This window comes from Mauremys reevesii, linkage group 2 (assembly GCF_016161935.1).
Source record: "Mauremys reevesii isolate NIE-2019 linkage group 2, ASM1616193v1, whole genome shotgun sequence".
Classification (NCBI taxonomy): domain Eukaryota; kingdom Metazoa; phylum Chordata; order Testudines; family Geoemydidae; genus Mauremys; species Mauremys reevesii.
The window spans coordinates 59,603,999-59,614,273 of record NC_052624.1 but is presented as its reverse complement, the minus strand read 5'-3'; the positions used below and the strand labels follow the sequence as shown (position 1 = coordinate 59,614,273).

Genomic DNA, 10,275 nt, shown 5'->3' with positions numbered 1-10,275 from the left:
CCACAGTGTGACTGCAGTGGCCACCATCTACGGTATTAGCCATAACTTTGCCATGGCTAATCAGACACGACAAGACACAATGTGTGGATGTATATGAGTGCAAACAGCATGGATACAATTTTTAAATGTGGGTGCCTAACATTCATTTCCTAAATCCATACTTAGGCACTGAGGTTTGAAAATGTTGCAATAAATGGGTGCAAATGATCATGTCAAAAATTATTTTGAAAATGTGGGCCTTATCCACTCTTTTCTTCAGTTTCTAGGACAGCTGTGAAACTAAATGTCATTAGTGTTGGTAAAACTTCTGAGATGCTCAGATAACAGATACCATGTAAGTACAAATTATTATTATTATTATTACGGTACAGTATACATTAACAACTTTGAAAAACATTCTCTCCCTTTTTTTGTTTATATGCTTTAAGAAAAATGCACATCCTGTTGGAATTGTTAGAATGGAACATTCCATCCGGAGAAATTATTTTTTTTTCCCCACTTCGGTTCATCAGCCAATCAGGATTCTTCCATTGCACAACAAGAAACTCCTAGCAAAAGAAGAAAAGGGTGGCTCAGAGCATAGGGGAACTGAGAACACTGGTTGGCTTGAGAAGATGTGAATTATTTACAATAATGTACAAAACTTTGAGTCAAAAAAGGATAACCTTTTAATGGCACATTTTCTGCTTTTTATTAACTTTTTAAAATACTGCTATAAAAAGATTAAAAAAATGAAAGGAGTTAAAGCAATAAATCTCTTTCAACTGATAAAAAGTTTAAAGACATTTTCACACTTGAAAAAACGGGAACATTTTCTATGAAAAGCAGCTTGCCTGTAATTTCATCTTTTTCCTTTGAAATGGTTTCAGATATTTGTGTCTGATGTAAATGCTTTTTCCTCACAATGCACCTTCTCTGGCAGTTGGATTCTGTGGTGATGTCACCTTAATCCCCATGGTTGGTAAACATCACACTTTGTTGCCATGGAGTGAATGTGATGTCATAAATTCAGTGTAATGATTTCATTACAGGATCAAGTACGAAGAGAAAATGGGCTGGGAAGATGAAAACTCAGGTTTAAACACAATTATCTGTGATGATTTGCAAATATGGCATTTTAAAACTCAGATGAAAAGGTAAAAGACATCTGTTTTCCATCTGATACATCTGAAAGTTTCCTCTTCTTGAAACCTAGGATATACAGATTTAAGGATAAAACTCCAGTACTGCCAACTCTTGTGATTTTATTATGTGTCTCACAATATTTGTTGTTTTTTTTCCAAAGCACCAGCTCCTGAAGTCATTTGATTACAAGACAATCTCAGCTTTCACTGCAAACAAAAAATATACAGTTACTTGGTAGTAGAGAAAATCTTGAAAACTTGAATCCTAAAGACTCAAAGACCAGAAGACAAAGAACAAGACACCAAAATAGGTTATTTTTAAAAAATCTCATGATTTTTTTGAATGTTTGGGGCTGGCAATACTGCAACTCCTTCCTCTACCTGTTAGCTTGTCCCTAAATATTTCAAGGATTTTCCCGCAGTGGTGCTCATACTTTCCATGCAGTATAAAGTAGCTAGGCAGAGAGGAGACTATTCTCTTATCTCTCCCACCCCTCATTTACATGTCTATATTTTATTAAAGACTGACAGAGGATAAAATAGAATGGAGCACAGCAGAACTCCACTTGACTCCTACCTTACATCAGGAGCACATTTCTCCCTGTCTTTTCACCTCTCATTTACTTTAAAGTTTCCCCAGACTCTGCTATTTCCAGCTCAGAATGGGGGGGTCCAATCACAAAGCTGCTTCTCCACACTTCACCCACAGTGCCAGCCTGCTCCTCTTCCCCTCAGTCCCAGCTCTGAAAAACAACATTCCCAAGCCCCTGCCTGACCTCTCTGAAATGTGTCCATAGCAGTGAGAAGAGTGCTGAGTTAGGGTCACTGTTCATTTTGTGCTCCATGTTTGCTTACAGGAAGGGCAGAAGGCCTTAAAAGGCAGGGCCCTGGTCATGGAATGTAACATAATTCTATAGAAATGACTCTAGAATCCTATTACACACAAACATACTGTGTTAAAAGAATATTATTTAGATTGGTAAATCAAGCAGTCCAAAGTTAGGAAAAGTCAGTAATCTGCCTTAACTCTGCCCCCTCCCCATGCACCCATCCAGTGTACTGAATGAGGCAGGGGTCCTCTGGAAAAAACATAGAATATGATCATGTAATTCATGATTGTATTATAATACATCCACTCAAGGGAGCCGAATCAAAGTTGCACAACAACTGTAAATCTGGAATTTCCTAAATTTAGCATGCTGATTTCCTAACCTTAATAACGTTCTTTCAACAAAAAAATTGTGTGTGTAATTTCCTAGAGATGGGGGGGGGGGGGAATTGGTTTGTTTTGGTTTGGTTTGGTTTTGTTTTTTTTATGGAAAAAGGTAAACAAAATTCTATTATGTATAATCATAACAACCATCCATCACCATCCATGTTTGAACGCTGAACCTTCAGCACTGCAACACAGACTGCTACCACTGGAGCTACAGGACTAACTACATTAGCAGGCACCAGGCTGAGTGGGGAATATGTAGCTGGGGGTGGTTAGGAGAAGTTCAGCCTGGCTTTCTTTCTCCCACTCCAAGAGTTGGTTGGAGTTCCTGCTCCGTGTGGTACCCCAAAATGGGCTGCTTGGATATGTGCTGGGTCTATGGAGTCACTAGGCAAGGCCTGGCACATCTCTCCTCCACCCTAGCTTCAGCTGCTCTGCCAGCTCCCAGGCATTCCCCTTGCAGAATCTGCTGCTGCTGCTTTATCAGCTGGATGGGTTCAGCCTTCGAATGTTCCTGTTCTGTCATTTTTTTTTGGCATGCTGACAAAATTTTCCTGAGGCATGCACATGACAGAAGAGGAAAGCTGATTTTCTATATTTATCTCAGCAAATCCTGAATTAAATTTAGCGGGATCAAGAAAAGGCACTTTTCTAGCTGGAGGGCTTTGCCCCGGCAGAATTTCAAAGACATACTGCAAACAACAGAGGTGTTAGAGCGTCTCAGAAAAGGTCACAAGTATCTTTTATAATGTAAATTGTTAGGTGACTTACACAGGAGGCACTACAAGTGCCCCTGTAACAATCACAACATGGAATAGAAATCTGTATTCTTACTCTAGAATTTCAGAGCCATCCTGTATAATTTCCATATAGACTATTTAATAGATATTTACCATAGAAATCAAGAAGTTAGTTTAAAATGTCTATAGGAAGATCATTCTCTATTAAATTCTTTAGGATTTTCCCATATGGGAAAAGTGTCAGAACAGGCCCATAGGGAATGTTGCTATTCAGAGTAAGTAAGATTCCTGACCTGTCTCACCACATTGTTCCCCAGACGTGCTCTTCCTCTGCTGGCAGTTCCTAACCTGACAGTGTGGTTGGGAACCTGCTGTGGGAGGCAGGTACATTTCATTAGTGGGGAGAGAACTGGCCAAGTGGGTGGCAGTAGGGAGGTGTGTGGAATTATATAATGGAGGAGAGGAAGTGAACTAGCAGGTTGTATGGAGGATGATCAGGGTACCTGGCTCAGCCCCTAGGAGGGATGGGGGGTGGAGGATGAGGATAGAGGCTCTTGATGGGGGGGGAAGAGTGAACTGAAGCTGAGACAAGTACACTTGTCTTCTGCTTCCTACTGCAATTTACTGAGTGCTCTCTAAGGTCAAGGCTGCACAGTAGTTTCAGACTTAACTTACTGTTCTTGTCTTTATGCATCTGAATCAGACACTGGGCATTGCACAGATTTTTGTGGTTAGTACTCAGTAAAGAGGCACTGGAACTGGATAATTCATTATAATAAGAGTGAACATCTCTGAGCTTTTATTTGTTAAAAAAAAAGAGCAAACGATATTAAACAGATTTTTCTAGTTAGAATTGTGTGTAGACACAGTAGTAGTCCTGTATCAGTAACATAGGTGGCCTATTTTTATTACATGCTGTTAGCCCTGCTGAGTGGGTGCAAGATGTGATTGATTGTACATGACTGTCATGTAGGTGTGTTGTTTACCTTACTCTCCATGACTGCTTCTTGTCCCAACATCAGCAGATGTATTTACATGATTTTTCATAAAGGCCCAGAGAAAGCATTCCTGGGAGTGGTCACTTACTGTGGGGACTTGTTTAATTGAAAGCCTGAATCTGACTAAGTTCCCACTCTGATGTGATCTGACAAAAATGATCATAAGATAAAATTGCCTCTTGCTGATCCCCACCTATGTTACATCTCAACTTGCTGCAAGATTGAGGCAAACTACACCAATTTACTGCTCCCAACTGCCTGATAATGGACACTTTGCTGTGCACTCTCCCTTCATTACAGCACAGGTCAGGGCTGTTAACAGGGGCTCTTGCCACTTTTGACAGATAGTCACTACCAAGATGAATGGCACTAGCCACATGACCACTTAGTACTATGCTTTTCCTTTCTAGCACCTTCAGAGCACTTATATTTTTAAAAAACTCACTTCATCCTTTAACTCTTTATTAACTAGAAGAATCAATAGAAATCTGTTGAAACTGACCTCATGCAATTCTTTAAATTTAATGTACACATAGCTATGAATAAATATTCCTCATTTGCTGTAAGCCTATTTCAAGGGATTCATTTAAATGCTGATGTTAAAAACAATAAATTTAAAATTCCCTTAGGACTTTCAGCTGTTTTACCCAGCTTATCTGTATCTCTCAATGCCACTTTCTAGCATGAAGAAATATATAGTGTCACAACACTAATCATCATATTTTGCCTTTCCAATGGCCATCGTTAGTTCTTGATTGATGGCCTATTGAAATGTGAAGTATTTTACCCTTTCCAATTTTTCCCCTGCTCACTTTCCGCTTTAAATAATTCTTATTCTACTTATAAAATAAACATATAGTGGAATAAAATAACAACATGCAACCCCCCGACCCATCATTACAAAGCGGCTTAAGTGCAGACAGTTAAACATTACAAAATAGAAAATCAACATTTTTCATTCTGAAAATGTCAAAATGTGATTTTTTGACATTATCAGAACTTTTTTAAAATGTTTTTTTCCAAAACAAAATTTCAGCAAAATCAACACAATTTTGCGAAACATTTTGACTTCAGTGGAACAGCATTGTCTGATGGAAAACGGTTCCATCTAAGTTTTTCTGACCAGCTCTAGTATTCAATCACTGCTCTTATGCGCATTGTTTCTATAGTAGCAGGCAAGACGCTGGCCCCCAACATGACATTGCACTTACCATTGGCATCTTTGAGGAGGTAGTATTCACCTCTTCCATCTCCCACTTGTGCTTTGTGGCATGAGGAGTCAGAAGGGTCACCTGGAAGCATGCAAGGGGTTACTCTCCATAGGGATCTCCTTTCCATCCCCCATGTCTATTCATCTTTTTTTACCTCACCCAGCCTATATCTGTGCCTCTCTCCCACTTCATCTCCCCTCCCCATATTTGACCTTCTTGTACTTCCTTGCACAAAAGTAGCAGAGAAGAACTGACCCCAAAGGAAAACACCAAAGACCACATGCAGCAAGGTGGCAGTGGGCACCAGAGAGGGCCATGTTCAGGACTCCTTTCTCATCTTCTCTTCAACCTTTGAGAAAAGCAGCTGGAGCCCTGCATCCCTTTTCCCTCTACTCCTACCCCCAGAAACAGGAGGCAGATATTGCTGTGGTTTACCTCCCCCAGAGCAGTTATGTAGAGGCAGCTGTCAGTGTAGACTCCCCTGCACTGGCAGCAGCCTTGCAGGTAGTGCTGTCCTGAAGAAAGGAGAGAACAAAAGGTAGGGGGTGGAGCAAACTTGGGGTATAAAGGGGAGCAGGCAAGAGTAATCAGAAATGGTGTGTCAGTAGTAGGAAACACTCGAGAAGACACTTCCAATCTGGACCTGGACATTGATATCTTGTTTGGATCTAGAACTGCAGGTTGATGTCCAGTTCCTGTTACTTCCAGAGTTCAGGGTGTTTAAATTCAGGGTACTAATTAGGCTCAACTCTAAAATTAACTAACGTGAAGTATAGGAAAAGGGAAGATGAGAGTAGTAGGGCCATACCACAAGCTTGGTGTTCAACTTGCTTTGATTACACTCCACAGAATTTTAACTATAAAAACCATCTAAGAATGTGCTGATTCTGTTATAAGTGGTAGTGGGAAGGAAAGCACTTTGGGCCTTTCATACCATTTCTTTAGATTATTTTAGTAATTACATCACCAACACTAAGACTGAAGCCCTGTAATCCTATTGGTCATTATGGTGTCCATAAGATGGGAGGAAAAGATCAGTACTCTAAACAGAGCCCTGTATCCATGGCAACATGTACTTCAATGTATATATATTTTAACATACACAAAGGTAATCCCTTTATTTTTCTTAGTGTGTTATTGTTACTGTGTGGTGTATGATACAAACCTAGTAAATGCTGTGATCTTGTTTTCTGTGCACTGCACCTTAACATTTCTAGTAGCCGTCTGTCTGCAGCTACCATATTGTGAGGCAGTGATGCAGTATGTTACAAAGGAGATGCACATTTCACTCTCTTGTGTGCCTTTACTTTTGTTCTTTCCTGTTTTGTTGCTCCTCTTAATCTGAAATAATTCAGACTGAAAGTAGATGCCTGCTCTTTGTGTATGGAAAAACATAACAATTATCATGATTTAGAATAATATCAACAATGACCTCTGGGTCGGGCATTTCCCGAACGTTAATGACCAACCAGGTTAAGGACCCTCTGCTCTGCTTCGGGTCCTCAACTCCTCCAGCTGGTCATTAACAACCAGGAAATGCCTGATCTGGGGGTCATTATTGTTTAATTAATGCAGACTATAAAACAATTTTCACATAGTTTCATGCACTCTGTAAAGTCTCTAGCAACTGAAAATTACCTCTAAATTGAAAGTGCAGGAAAGTTATGTTATGTTATTTATTAATTTGTCCAATTAATGTGAATACATAATTTAAAAAATAGTAGGACAATTTTTTAAAGAAGACTGAATAGAAATAATTACACTGAACTCACAGCCTTTTAGGGTTACATGGGACTGTCACTCAGTTTACACACAATTAATGTTTTTCTCTCTGTTTCATTCTTGATCATTTCACTAAGCTTTGCTCTTGACAGTCAAATTATGTGGTCACAACTGTTATTAGATTTACATTGCATTGTCTAATTCGCTTTGCCTCAGGAAATTAGATGAATTATTAAACACATAATCTGTTATTCCCCATTAAAATTAATTGATTTTCATGTCAGTTTAAAACTAATGAATCATCTAGGGATATTCTCATAAACCCTATCATGGAGCAGGAAGACTGTTTTATTTCTCATCATTTCTGGTAATGAACTTGTACAGTATATTGCTTTGGATGCTTTTGCATGGTAGCAAAAATATAATTATTCTAATATAGCTTTTTTGACTGGTTTACCACAATACTTGCAAAGTCCTGGATGTGTTAAAAAAATTAAATTTGTGAACAAAAGCCACAACATGACAGTTACAGATCAGTGAAGTTACTTTGGATTTACATCAGTGTAAATGAGACCATAATCTGCCCTCTGTACTACGAAACATCATGTATCCTCTGAAGATGCTTTGTTAGCAACTTTCAAGAAAGTAAATTAAAAGAATGGAGCAAAATTGGATAATTTTATACCTATATTGTAGGTAGTGTAATGAACAGTGATGCAATTTGCTGCTCAAATTAAAATAATACCTTGTAGATTATCTTTAATAATTAAAAAAGCCAATAGAATATTGTATGTAAGAGGAGAAGCTATGGATTTGTAAATTATTTTTAGAGACAACTTTACTCTGTTATTCTTCACAATATTAACAATTAAGTATTCAGTAAGATGTCCGGCATCGTACATTGAAATATTTAATACTTCATTCTCTTTATTCAGATTCCACCTCCCACCCCCAGTGTTTTACTTGTGTTGGTGGCTTTTATGCTGCTGAATTCAGCTACATCATTTGGCATGTATAATATTGTTATACTACGATAAATGTTTCTAAAATACGGTCCTCATTCAGTTTCTTTGTTTGTAAGAAGCGCCATTGTTTCATGCAACACAATTCAAAAACTCACTTTTAATATTCTTGATTGCAGTGCTCATCTAAACCAGTGGCACTGGAATCAAACAGTGGTCTCCAGAGTGTAGCATTGACACAATAGCTTCCTAGGGTTTTGAAAAAGCTGCTAATTTCACCTTTCAGTTGAGATAAAGAGCTTACAAATCTGAAGCTGCCCAACAGTGTTCCACAACACTAAAGTTCCTGGGATTTCACATGAATAGACTTTTATTTAATTATTTTCCATAGTTTGTTCCCATTTTATACATGATTGCTATTTACCAGAAAACAAATCATATTTATACTTTGCATTTTAAAATTGGGAAGAGTAATATATTCTCTGACTTCTTTGTGGCTTTGACTTCTAATGTATTCTTTGACTTTTTTCTTTCTTTCAACTCACAAGGATATTAATTCAAACTAGCCCATCATACGGCACCTCAACTTGTCCCCGTGTTCCAGCCAGCTCAATCAAGAAAATGCATTGGCAGTATGAAAATTAAAAATGTTTGAAAGGAAAAAATAGTATTTCACTATTGTTTTCAAAGATTTATAAGATATAAACCTCTAAAGGTATGCAATATTTATAGTCTCATTGTAAAGGCTTTTACAGTACCTCTCTCACTTTTAGGCTATACTTAAGTCATGTGAAGTGTCCTGAATTTCTAGGAAAATTCTTTCAGAAGGGAGGAGCCACCACCCTCTCAGAGCTGTCTGGGTGCATTTACAAACAGCAGCACCACCGCAGCCTGCACTGGGCCATGAAAATGTCTGGTATTTAATTTGCATATTCATTTCCAAAGAAAACAGAGGGCTTTTTGCTTGTTTGGTTTTTTTTTTACCTTCCATGTCTTCAGGAACTCAACTGCAAGTCTGTGCAAGCCCTGTGATATCTTCAGGGATCAGCTATCTATTTTCCTTAGGGTTTAATGCCCATCACAGGAGTATCTAAGCACTTTCCAGATGAAGTGGATTGTTGGTATTTTGAGCTGCATTGTCCCAAAGAAGCACAGCTGTCTTGGCAAGTCAAGAACAGAAATGTGGTCACTGATGTAGCTCGGTAGTGCCTGATGATGGCTTTGAAGATCAGGCTCAAGACATTGAAATGACGGAACACAGGGCTCTTGGTAGCTCATCCAGCTGAGGAAGCAGGCTGCTATATTTTGCATAAACTGAAGACTGCTTTCCCCTTCAACCTGTAGTTAATGGCATTAATCCAGTCTGGAAGTGGCAAATGCTCATAGCTGTGTGGCCAAATCCTTGTAAGTAGACTTTCCTAGCAAGCTGGAGGTGGAAGAAGGCATTGTTCCGCTCAGGCTTAGTGTTGAATTTTCCTTTTGATATACTGAAAAGGTAACTAAAAATATACCCCCTTCCTAAATTCCTTGCATGCTCAAAACTCCCAACAACTTTAAGCAGGAGTTTTGTGTAAATGAGGCATGCAGGACCAGGGCCTTGATGAAAGCATACAAGATTATAATAATTATAATAAATAAAATAATTTTAAAAGCAAAGGTTAGAGGTCTTCATCTCCAGAGTCCTAGTTCTGGTCCATCTCTATTATATACACTGTATAAAATGTTTTGGAATTTTTTTGGCTGTAAGGCGCATGTGCTGTTATTATGATAGCGTCAATGAATATTGACAGGAGCTGTGCAAGGGCACCAATTTATTGTATTGTGAGTTTTTTCTATGAAACTCAAATTGGAAATTGAATTTGTTCATTGTGACCAAAGGGATTCTCTGCTTTGTTAGTAAGGAGCTAAATATCACTCCACCTATCTCTGTACAGTGTAACCAGTTTATCAGGAAGAAGTGTCATGGCGACATATAAAATTTTATGTTAGGCAACTTGGACTGAAAATTGTCTAGCAGTGAATATTCAAGTACTAAACAATGAAGAGGCAGGGGAAATGCTGGCTTCTGTGCCAATAATAAACAATATATAGAGGAAAACAAATATAAAACTTTAAAGCCTCACAGATGTAAAGTGTCATACCCAATTGCCAAAAAAATAGCCATACACACCCAAATGCATAAGCTTGGAGGAAGAACAAAGACTGCTATAAATATTCTAAGAAGCCAATAAAAAAAACCTAGGAGTGGTTAGTTCTTCAGTGTAATGGGCTGCTATAAAAGCTTTTATTGTTAAGGGAGTTA

The 10,275-nt window shown here is 38.4% G+C and overlaps 2 long non-coding RNA genes across 2 annotated transcripts; one reads left to right on the top strand and one right to left on the bottom strand.

Annotated features, from left to right (window-relative positions):
• The first annotated feature begins 999 nt into the window (after positions 1 to 999).
• Positions 1,000 to 8,638, top strand: LOC120396963. The gene is made up of 3 exons (XR_005593579.1): positions 1,000 to 1,136; positions 1,286 to 1,435; positions 8,522 to 8,638. It is a non-coding gene; the product is annotated as an uncharacterized LOC120396963 (long non-coding RNA).
• LOC120396965 lies at positions 1,225 to 2,053 on the bottom strand. Its single transcript, XR_005593585.1, has 2 exons — positions 1,901 to 2,053; positions 1,225 to 1,331 (listed from the first exon to the last, which is right to left on the bottom strand). It is a non-coding gene; the product is annotated as an uncharacterized LOC120396965 (long non-coding RNA).
• Positions 8,639 to 10,275: the final 1,637 nt, after the last annotated feature.